The sequence below is a fragment of the Perca fluviatilis genome, chromosome 14 (assembly GCF_010015445.1).
Source record: "Perca fluviatilis chromosome 14, GENO_Pfluv_1.0, whole genome shotgun sequence".
Lineage (NCBI taxonomy): Eukaryota > Metazoa > Chordata > Actinopteri > Perciformes > Percidae > Perca > Perca fluviatilis.
In genome coordinates this window covers 24,473,227-24,485,212 of record NC_053125.1, presented here as the reverse complement: position 1 = coordinate 24,485,212, position 11,986 = coordinate 24,473,227, and the positions used below count along the sequence as shown (strand labels likewise).

Below are 11,986 nucleotides of genomic sequence, written 5' to 3'. Positions count from 1 at the left end.
TTTTCACAGATGTCCGTCCCCTTCCTCTTTCTTTGTATTGTAATTCTAAACTCCGGTGGATTTATGAGGACTATGGTTAACTGCTCCTTAGATCTCTGCAAGGTAAATCCAGACAGCTAGCTAGACTATCTGTCTAATCTGAGTTTTTTTTTTTTTCGTACAACTATTTTACGGCGGATATTTGCCTTGGACTTAAATGCTGCATACTTGACATATTGTCTTATCATACAGCTGTCGTAGACCTAGTAGTTCCAATAAAAACAACATATAAACAAAGTGACATGTAGCCTACTGAAACACATCACAATCACATTTTCACAAACAGTGATCAGAACAACCTACCCACACCTTACACTGCTGCCATCTGGCCGCAGATACAGGACTCTTGAGGTGTAGAAGGACTCGCTTTGGCAAAAGTTTTGTCGCTTCTATGTCAAAGTTTTAATTGAGGTAGGTCTGAATTGCCATACCTGACATCCCGACTATGCTGTGGCATCGCACTACTGCACAAAGATCTCTTTTTCAGCAAAATTGGCTAAAGGACTTGTTTTGTGCATTAGACGAGGATAGCAGTGTGCCAAAAATGACAACAAAAAAACATGGTGTAAATTTAATAATTGTTTATTTATAAAAACACATGGTGTAAATATACCCATACAAAGCTACATACAAGACTATGATAACTTATTCTGTGAACAAAAACCTTCCCAACAATCTACTTTTCCTTCTAAGTTTAGGATGGCTACAAGCTAGTAGCTAACCATGGTGATTCATATGATGATCATCTTTTGAATAAGATAATTAAATGATGTTGCCCCAAATTGTTACTTCAGAAAAAGTAATTTATTTTCAGGAACTAACAATGCACTGTGATGTTAAATTAAACAAAGTTACACACATAAATGAGCTCAGTTTATGTTTCTTTTCTCTTTCGTCTCTAGCTATTCACGTTTATGAACCACAAAACTAGCACATTGTATTTTCAAATAACATGATGTGTTACAACCGTACAAGTCAAATACACAATTTGTCAAACAAGCTCTTTTTCTTAACACTGGACTGTGAGGTTAGATGTACTTGAAAGGCACAGACAAAAACATACAGTATGTTTAACTGACATGTGAAACATGTCTCCTGGGGGAAAATTTGATCCATCCATTTTCGGTCTCTCATACTACTCGCTCTTGTAACATCTTACAGCGCCACGGTCCAGCTGCTGCTATGCCCGGTACGTTCAATACAGATGCTTAAGGTTGATTTTTGCGTTGGTACCTGTCACTGAGAGCCACCGACCAAGCTAGTATTTGACGAGTTGGGAATGAGAACGGATTCGTCATACACTCACCTAAAGGATTATTAGGAACACCATACTAATACCGTGTTTGACCCCCTTCTCACCTCCAAGCCCCAGTAAGTGGCTCTAAGCCTGGGTTATCATGCTCCACGACCCCCAGCCTCCCTCATAACCCCAACTAACAGGCTCCAAGCCTGGGTCTTGACCTCTAGGCCTACCAGCCTCCCTCCTAACCCCAAGTAACCCTCTCCAGGCATGGGTCTTGACCTCCAGGCCCACCAGCATCCTAACCCCAACTAGAAATTTAACAGGTGTTGCTAATAATCCTTTAGGTGAGTGTGGACATGTATACACACAAATGAGGAAATCACCTGCCCTTTTTTATAAAAGCCTGTAGAGTGTGTACATTTAAGACTTAATTGAGATGTATAATTGAATATCATCAGAAAAGCAGTTATTTGCATGTACAAAAAGATCAGAATAGGACCCAGAACAGAACCTTGGGGCACACCACAATAACAAGTTTTACATAAGGTTGTATATAGCAGCAGCAGTAACTGAGAAGCTCTTAAAGGACAGGTAGGAGGAGAAGATGACCTGCAGATTCATGGTAAAAGGGGATATGTGAGGGTAACATACTCCGACGGGTGCTGTTTCTGAGGGGCAGGCAGGATAGGCGTTTAGATGACTTTATTTGAAACATAGTCATCTACATGCACTTATAATGGAGATCACCCCCTTGTTAAAAATATATTCCCGTGAGCATGTACAGTGTTTATCGTTTGTTAGTGCAATGGGGAGGTGTCACAAAATGTTCAGACAATAACACAAAACAGTAAGACGTAAAACATAGAGATTTGAGTTTGGTATAATTGTTAATGTTAAACTGTCAAACTACATATGGACATTTGGTATTTGTATTTATTTCTGTGCAAGTATAAACGTCCATTGTGTAAGAGTAAGAGGTGTAACTACTTTTTGAATAAACCCTGAATTGTAGATTTTTATATTGGTAGTTCCTACAGAACTAACAAAGCTTCCTCTATCGTCAGCTTGACAGGAATCAAATGACCTGTAACTAAAACTGGTGCTTATTCAAATCAAGATGTGTCACGCAGCCCAGCACACCTGCCTGGTCTGTGAATCTGAGTGTGATCTTATACTTTTCTCTGTGAAAGTAAGGACATTTTTGGAAAGTGTGGGCATTTTGTCATGTCCTAGATTAGAGTTAGCATAAGTGTTGGGGTTAGACATGCAGGTGTGATGATTAGTTATGTATTAGGTCAAGGAGGGTCAAGCAGGCAGTCGCCACCGCAGACTTTTTGTTTTCCATTTTAAACATGACGGCAGCTGTGTTGTCTCGCTCAGTGGCGGCTACAGTAACCACACCGAGACAAACTATACAGAAGCTCATTTTACCATTATCATCCAAAATTATTATTATAATTATATACACATATTTGAATTAAACTTGGACAGAGAGGTGAAGTGGGCCTGTGATATACAGCCAGTATATTTGAAGGAGATACTCAGACACAGGAGTCCACAGAGGGAGGAAGACAAGCATCAAATACTGACAAGGTTGGTGTTCTTATTACTTTATTACTTTTTAATATCATTATGTTCTTATATCCACATTATTGTCGTCCACTGAAACAAACAGAAGACAAAACTTATCTTTAGGGCTTGACACTTACTTTTTTTGCTCCCCAGCCCCTGTGGCTAGATTAGATTAGATTAGATTAGATTAGATTAGATAATACTTTATTTATCCCACAATGGGGAAATTCACTTATTACAGCAGCAGTTTTTCCACAATAAAAACAAACCAACAAACAACCGAACAAACAAACAGGCAAACAACAGACAATGAGCAAAAAAAAACACTGAATGAATGTAAAGTGGCATTATATAAAAAATATTTAAGTAAAGTGAGGTGGCCATAGTGCAAAAAAAATACTGTAATGTAAGTAAGTAATTGACGTGAAATTAGATTGAAAAATATGTAATTACATAACAGCGAAAGTAATTAATCATAATATAAATTATATTTATATTTAAGTGAGACCATAATATAAATAATATTGAAAAAGTAAGTACTTGGAATGGGAAGATATAAATACAGATGGAAAAATATAAATACAGATAATAAGAAATATATACATTGAGCCATGCTAGTGGTTATACGAAGCTACTAGCCACTCAGCATTTTCACTAGCCACTATTTTGTGGGAAATTGTTTTATTTGGATAAAGTCAACTATGGTGTGCTACAATTAACTTGAAGAACCAGATTACCAACAATTTTACATGTAAATGAGCACTGTAAACACCCAAATAAAGACTACGTAAAATGTAAAACACTGCAGTCATCAAATATTCAGCTCTGATAATATGTGCAAAGCTCCTTTTTGAATAAACATGCAATTGAATAAGATACAGACATTAAAACAGTAGCTTATTATTGCATAAGTGGTGCAGGGTTATAGAATATTTTTTTATTGATTTTTTTGCACTCACAAGTAGAACATTTCAACTTGTGTTTAACAAACCCACTGCCCAAATCTACCAGCATTTGGTGGTACTAATTAAAAAAAAAATGCATTATGTATTAACTGTGCAAGTGCAAGCCCTGCTTATAAGTGATTTTCCTAAAGACTTACAACAGAAACTTTAAAGGAGCATTTGACTGATTTTACTATATCAGTATCGGTATGCCTAAGGTATTTTGTGAGTATACTGACAATTTTGATTGTCTTTTTATCTTCCAGATATGGCACTAAACTCTTCCTCCTCCAATGACTCCCTTCTCCAGCCTGACCTTCCTTTCGGCGTGGATTGCTTCTTCACTAGACCAAGCTCCTTCATCTTTACTGCATTCTACATCACCAACATCCTCCTCCTCCTCCCTGTCTGTGTCCTCGTCCTCTACCTGGGTCTCCAATGATGGCGGCAACATTGCTCCACCTCCGCAGCAATGAGTCACTCAGACAGCTTCACCTACCACATGGTCGCCATGGAGCTGATTGGTGTCTTCGGGTACGTCCTCTGCTGCTGTGGTATCTACAGGGATCATGTGAATGTATTTATTGTGGGCTACTTTCTTTGGTGCCTTAATTGGTATGGAGAGATCTTCTTTCACACGCTGACCTGTGTGGAGCGCTACCTGGCTGTCGTTCATCCCGTCACCTACCTGAGTCTGAGAGGAGAGAGAGGGATCAGAATCAGAAATATCAGCATTGGCTGTCTTTGGCTGCTTTGCTTTGGAGCAACAGGTCTGATGAGTTTGGATTATGTAGCAACGATTGTGGATATCAGCCTCTTGATTTTCTCCTTGTTCGTCATTTCCTTCTGCAGTCTTTCTGTTCTCTGCGTTCTGATTCGTCCAGGGCCAGGGGAACAGGGCGGGGACAGGCAAAGAGTTGACCAATCAAAGCAGAGTGCTTTCTACACCATCGTGGCCATACTCGTGGTGCTGCGGTTTAGATTCTTTTTATGTATAGTTTGGGCTGTTGTTCATGTGTCAAATGTTGACTGCGTGATGACAGTAATTGAAATCTGGTTTTATATCCCCAGCAGTCTGGTGTTACCTCTGCTGTTTCTACACAGAGCAGGAACATTAGCATGTCGTAAGAACAACACCTAATGGGGATAAGGATTAGATTTGAATGAAATCTGCAGAAGGTTAATGGACATCCACGCTTTTATCTCAGCGAGGCAAGAGAAAAAAAGCAGAACCAGGCTTCAAATGGGACATACAACTAGTTGTCTTCAGCATAGAAATGAAAATTACATTATTACGGGCAGCATATAGTATATACACACATATTGTGACAAAGGATGACCTCCTCAGGCAGGTAAAACTGTCTGTTACAGTTAATGTGCAGCAAATTCTTACTGCATTTCTAAGTTTTGTATTTGCTTAGTAATAAGCATTTATTATAACACTGCATTTAAGTCATATATAACAAAACTATAATTTAACCTCTTATTTGTGTTTATGTTTTATTATATACCTGCTAGACATGTAATAACTATTTGACATTTCTAGAGTCTAGATTTGACTGATTTATGCCTGGATCTCTGTTTCAGAACCACACACAAACCTTTATTCCAATAAAACACCTAAAAGGAACATCTTGTCTGCATTCTGTCTGTGACCACAACCCTTTAAAGACCAGCCAAAACATACAATCCTTCCCAGTCACCCAAAAACACACACACACACACACACACACACACACACACACACACACACACACACACACACACACACACACACACACACACACACACACACAGTATATATATATAACTTATTCTATTACTGTGACATTCTCCGTTCAGGACACCATTACTTCACTATATCTTTACATTGCAAATATTTGTTGCTGCTATATTAATGCGCTGAACATCGAGTACAGCTCCTTTTAAAATAACATGAACATGCAAAACAGTTAATGACTCTTATTTGATTTGAATACACGGCAGGCTTTGACTTACTTTGAATCCTGTCAACTGTCCATCTAATGGACCGATCAAATAAACTCCAGTTGGAGGAGATACTCAGACACAAAAGTCCACAGAGGGAGGAAGACCAGCATCAAATACTGATGAGGTTGGTGTTCTTATTACTTTATTTTTATTTTTTTATTTTTTGGGGGGCATTGTCGGCCTTTATTTTGATAGGACAGCTGAAGACATGAAAGGGGAGAGAAAGAGAGAAAGAGAGAGAGAGAGAGAGGGAATTACAGCAAAGGGCCACAGGTCGGACTCGAACCCTGGCCCGCCGTGTCGAGGAGCAAACCTCTATATATGGGCGCCGCTCCACCAACTGAGCTATCCGGGCACCGTTCTTATTACCTTTTTATATTATTATATTCTTATATCCACATTATTGTCGTTGACTGAAACAAACAGAAGACAAAAGTTATCTTTAGGGCTTGACATTTACTTTTTTGCTCCCCAGCCCCTGTGGCTAGTGGTTATACGAAGGTACCAGCCACTCAGCATTTTCACTAGCCACTATTTTGTGGGAAATTGTTTTATTTGGATAAAGTTGACTATGGTGTGCTACAATTGACTTGAAGAACCAGGTTACCAACCATTTTAAATGTAAATGAGCACTGTAAACACCCAAATAAAGTCTACATAAAATGTAAAACACTGCAGTCATCAAATACACAGCTCTGATTAATGTGTGCAAAGCTCCTTTTTGAATAAACACATGCAATCGAATAAGACACAGACATTAAAACAGTAGCTTCTTATTGCATAAGTGGTGTAGGGTTGTGGAAGATTTTTTCATTGATTTTTTGCACTCACAGGTAGACCATTACAACTTTTGTTTAACAAACCCACTGCCCAAACCTACCAGCATTTGGTGGTGCTAATAAAAAAAAGAAGAAAAAAAAAGCATTATGTTATATTATGTTAGGGTGAGGTTTGGACCCAAGAGCGAACACAGACTAGATGGCTGGAATTTGAAAACAGTTCTTTAATGTAAGTTCAGCTGAACAGAAATCTTGCAATTCAATTTAGGAGGGTGGTGAGTGGATGTGATGGAGTGGAGGCAGGCTTGAAAACACACAGGGCTGGTGGCGTGGCTGGAAGCAAAGATGAGGTAGACCTCCAGCGTCTGCGCACAGATAGACAACACAGTGTTAATACGGAGAAAAACTTTGATAGCACAAGGTTCACTAGAGAACTAGAGTGTTTGGCCGAGATTAGTTACCACTAGGTAGACTGAAACGAACTGGCGCTGGCTGCCTGGATCAAAGGAGTACTAGTGCTGGAGGTTGATTAGTAGATCACCTGCAGCTGCGCTGGAGAGCCAGGTGCCCTGAAGAAAGCCACGCCTACCCACACACTCCGCACACACACACACACACACACACACACACACACACACACACACACACACACACACACAAGACCAAAAAAGGAAACACAGCAGCCTGAGTCACGGACAGGCCGTGACACATTATCTATTAACTGTGCAAGTGCAAGCCCTTGCCCAGGTTCTCCTAAAGACTTACATCAGAAACTTTAAAGGAGCAGTCCACTGATTTTACAATATCAGTATGCCTTTAAGTATTTTGTGAGTATACTGACAATTTTGTGTGTATTTTTCTCCATTTGATTGTCTTTTTCTCTTCCAGATATGGCAGTAAACTCTTCCTCCGCCAATGACTCCCTTCTCCAGTCTAACCTTTCTTTCGGCATGGATTGCTTCTTCACCAGACCAAGCTCCTTCATCTTTACTGCATTCTACATTACCAACATCCTCCTCCTCCTCCCTGTCTGCATCCTCGTCCTCTACCTGGGTCTCCAACGATGGCGGCGACATCGCTCCACCTCCGCAGCAGCAACGACGAGTCACTCAGACAGCTTCACCTACCACATGGTCGCCATGGAGCTGATTGGTGTCTTCGGGTACGTCCTCTGCTGCTGTGGTATCTACAGGGATCATGTGAATGTATTTTTTGTGGGGTTCTCTCTTTGGAGCTTTAATTGGAACGGAGAGACGTTCTTTCACACGCTGACCTGTGTGGAGCGCTACCTGGCTGTCGTTCATCCCGTCACCTACCTGAGTCTGAGAGGAGAGAGAGGGATCAGAATCAGAAATATCAGCATTGGCTGTGTTTGGCTGCTTTGCTTTGGAGCAACAGGTCTGATGAGTTTGGATGATGTATCAAAGATTGTGGATTTCAGCCTCTTGATTTTCTCCTTGTTCGTCATTTCCTTCTGCAGTCTTTCTGTTCTCTGCGTTCTGATTCGTCCAGGGCCAGGAGAACAGGGTGGGGACAGGGAAAGAGTTGACCAATCAAAGCAGCGGGCTTTCTACACCATCATGGCCATACTCGTAGTGCTGTTGTTGAGATTCTTTTTAAGTATAGCTTGGGCTGGTGTTCGTGTGTCAAAAGTTAACTGTGTGATGATAGTAACTGAAGTCTGGTTTTATATCCCCAGCAGTCTGGTGTTACCTCTGCTGTTTCTACACAGAGCAGGAACATTAGCATGTTGTAAAAACAACACCTAAACAGGATCAGGATTAGATTTGAATGAAATCTGCAGAAGGTTAATGGACATTCAGGCTTTTATCTCAGAGAGGCAAGAGAGAATACAAGAAACATCAGGACCAGGCTTTAACGGGACGTACAACTAGGTGTCTTCAGCATAGAAATAAAGTATATTATTATGGGCAGCATATATATACACACATATTGTGACAAAGGATGACCTCCTCAGGCAGGTAAAACTGGCTGCTTGAGAATCAGCCAGTCGAAAAGATAAATAGATAAGATCTTATAGATAATATAATATAGTGTTGCTGTACTTGTTTCTAAGTTCCCTGAATTGTGTCCGTGCAACTACCAGTATAATGCTGATGTTTGTTATTTCTTTTACTTGACAATAATGTTGCATTGTGTTTATTCCACTGCAATAATGTCAGGGCACGTTGCTGCTCGTTATTGTATAATGGCATGTTGCATAATTTTTAGAACGCTGTATATTAACAAAGGTGTTGCTTTGCAAGCCTTACTTGTCTTAATTTGAAATATTGTATGTTTTTGCAGTGTTTATTTTAAGGAGGAATTCTGCAGCTCATGATTATTATATTTATATATAATAAATGAATAAATGAATTTAGCATGTTGTGTATTGTTACAGTTAATGTGCAGCAAATTACTACTGCATTTCTAAGTTTTGTATTTTCTTAGTAAAAAGCATTTATTATAACACTGCAGTAGCATTATAACACTTTAAGTCTTATTTAACAAAACTATAATGTAACCTCTTGATTGTGTTTGTTTTATTATATACCTGCTGGGCATGTAATAACTATTTGACATTTGTATAGAGTCTAGATTTGACTGATTTATGCCTGTATCTCTGTTTCAGAACCACACACAAACCTTTATTCCAATAAAACACCTAAAAGGAACATCTTGTCTGCATTCTGTCTGTGACCACAACCCTTTAAAGACCAGCCAAAACATACAATCCTTCCCAGTCACCAAAACACACACACACACACACACACACACACACACACACACACATACACACACAGTATATATATATATATATATATATATATATATATATATATATATATATATATATATATATATATATATATATATAACTTATTCTATTACTGTGACATTCTCTGTTCAGGACACCATTACTTCACTTTATCTTTACATTGCAAATATTTGTTGCTGCTATATTAATGCGCTGAACATCGAGTACAGCTCCTTTTAAAATAACATGAACATGCAAAACAGTTATATATATATATCCAAAAAAGTTGGGACACTGTACAATTGTGAATAAAAACAGAATGCAATAATGTGGAAGTGTCAAATTTCAATATTTTATTCAGAATACAACATAGATGACATATCAAATGTTTAAACTAAGAAAATGTATCACTTTAAGGGAAAAATAAGTTGATTTTAAATTTCATGGCATCAACACATCTCACAAAAGTTGATACAAGGCCATCTTTACCATCCCCTCTTCTTTTTATAACAGACTGCAAACGTCTGGGGACTGAAGAGACAAGTTGCTCAAGTTTATGAATAGGAATGTTGTCCCATTCTTGTCTAATACAGGCTTCTAGTTGCTCAACTGTCTTAGGTCTTCTTTGTCGCACCTTCCTCTTTATGATGCGCCAAATGTTTTCTATGGGTGAAAGATCTGGACTGCAGGCTGGCCATTTCAGTACCCGGATCCTTCATCTATGCAGCCATGACATTGTGATTGATGCAGTATGTGGTCTGGCATTGTCATGTTGGAAAATGCAAGGTCTTCCCTGAAAGAGACGACGTCTGGATGGGAGCATATGTTGTTCTAGAACTTGGATATAACTGTCAGCATTGATGGTGCCTTTCCAGATGTGTAGGCTGCCCATGCTACACGCACTCATGCAACCCCATACCATCAGAGATGCAGGCTTCTGAACTGAGCGCTGATAACAACTTGGGTTGTCCTTGTCCTCTTTAGTCCGGATGACATGGCGTCCCAGTTTTCCAAAATGAACTTCAAATTTTGATTCGTCTGACCACAGAACACTTTTCCACTTTGCCACAGTCCAATTTAAATGATCCTTGGCCCAGAGAAAACGCCTGCGCTTCTGGATCCTGTTTAGATACGGCTTCTTTTTTGACCTATAGAGATTTAGCCGGCAACGGCGAATGGCACGGTGGATTGTGTTCACCGACAATGTTTTCTGGAAGTATTCCTGAGCCCATGTTGTGATTTCCATTACAGTATCATTCCTGTATGTGATGCAGTGCCGACTGAGGGCCCGAAGATCACGGGCATCCAGTATGGTTTTCCGGCCTTGACACTTACGCACAGAGATTGTTCCAGATTCTCTGAATCTTTGGATGATATTATGCACTGTAGATGATGATAACTTCAAACTCTTTGCAATTTTTCTCTGAGAAACTCCTTTCTGATATTGCTCCACTATTTTTCGCTGCAGCATTGGGGGAATTGGTGATCCTCTGCCCATCTTGACTTCTGAGAGATACTGCCACTCTGAGAGGCTACATACACATGTGTGTGTATGTATGCAGTGTCCGAAATGAACTTTTTTAAAAAAACTTTTTTTTTTAAAAAGCTAATTAATTAGCCTGAGGTAAACGCTAGCTATCAGTAAACCCGCCCCTGTGAAGCTCGGACATGCAGACAGCAGAGGAACAGAACAAAGTAACTGCACCTTCACCACAATGAAGACTGAAAAACAGAACTATTTTGGTACAAACATTTACTCGCCATGTGGCGGATGGCCATCTGAGATTTACTCGCCAAACTGAAAATGTACGAGCATTTGGCGACTGGCGATAGTTAATTTCGGACCCTGCATGCATGTATATTCAGGCTGTTCTTATTCGTACTGTACACATATCTACTAAAAGACATACACTGTAATATGTATTTCTTCCACGTATGCACAACAGTGACTGCTGCTGTATAATGGCCCTGACACACCAACCCGATAATCGGCCGTCGGATAGTCTGGAGAGGTCAGTGACTCAAGTCTGTTTGGTGTGTTTGACTTGCTGGGTCGGAGGGCGGGCAGTCAGACTCACCAATCTGATTGGTGAAGTGCTAACCTGGAAATAATGAGCGGGATGAGTGACGAACGCCTCTCAAAATCTGACGAAAATCTTTCAAACTGACCTTTGTTGATCTGAAATGAAGACAGATTCAGCAACTGCATGGCCTATTTCTTGCTTAAAATGTTTTCAGAAACACGTTTCAGTGAACTATTTTCGTAAAATACGAGCTTGTAATTCGAACAAGCCGCCATTACTATCGGCTGGAGAAGCCAGACCCACGTGACGCGTTGTCATTTCTGGTTTACATTTTTTCTATTACATCTCGCGTACACGCAGAACGTACGCTCAAGACGGCGTCGCTTCGGTGTGTTCCAAGGCACTTTTTGGACCTTGAGGAGCCGACTGATCAGTCCGACTGGCTTTTATGCCGACAGTCACCCGTCGGGTTGGTGTTTCAGGGGCTTAAGAGGGCTCTGGACTGGGGAATGGAGGTCGGGGTGGATGGGTGGGTCATAAAACACAGCGCTTTCAACCTGAGTGGTTTAATCCAAATCAATCTTATTTTCTAATCTTACCTAGTTGTTTTGGTGCCTAACTTAACTGTCAGCGCCACA

At 40.0% G+C, this 11,986-nt stretch overlaps 1 protein-coding gene and 1 long non-coding RNA gene across 2 annotated transcripts in view; one reads left to right on the top strand and one right to left on the bottom strand.

The window, feature by feature from the left end:
- Positions 1 to 11,986, top strand: part of LOC120573135 — a 563,511-nt gene that overhangs the window by 446,976 nt on the left and 104,549 nt on the right. The window lies entirely within an intron of this gene.
- The window catches only part of LOC120573092 (myosin heavy chain, fast skeletal muscle-like), a 697,218-nt gene that overhangs the window by 614,422 nt on the left and 70,810 nt on the right, over positions 1 to 11,986 (bottom strand). The gene's annotated exons all lie outside the window — the stretch shown is intronic.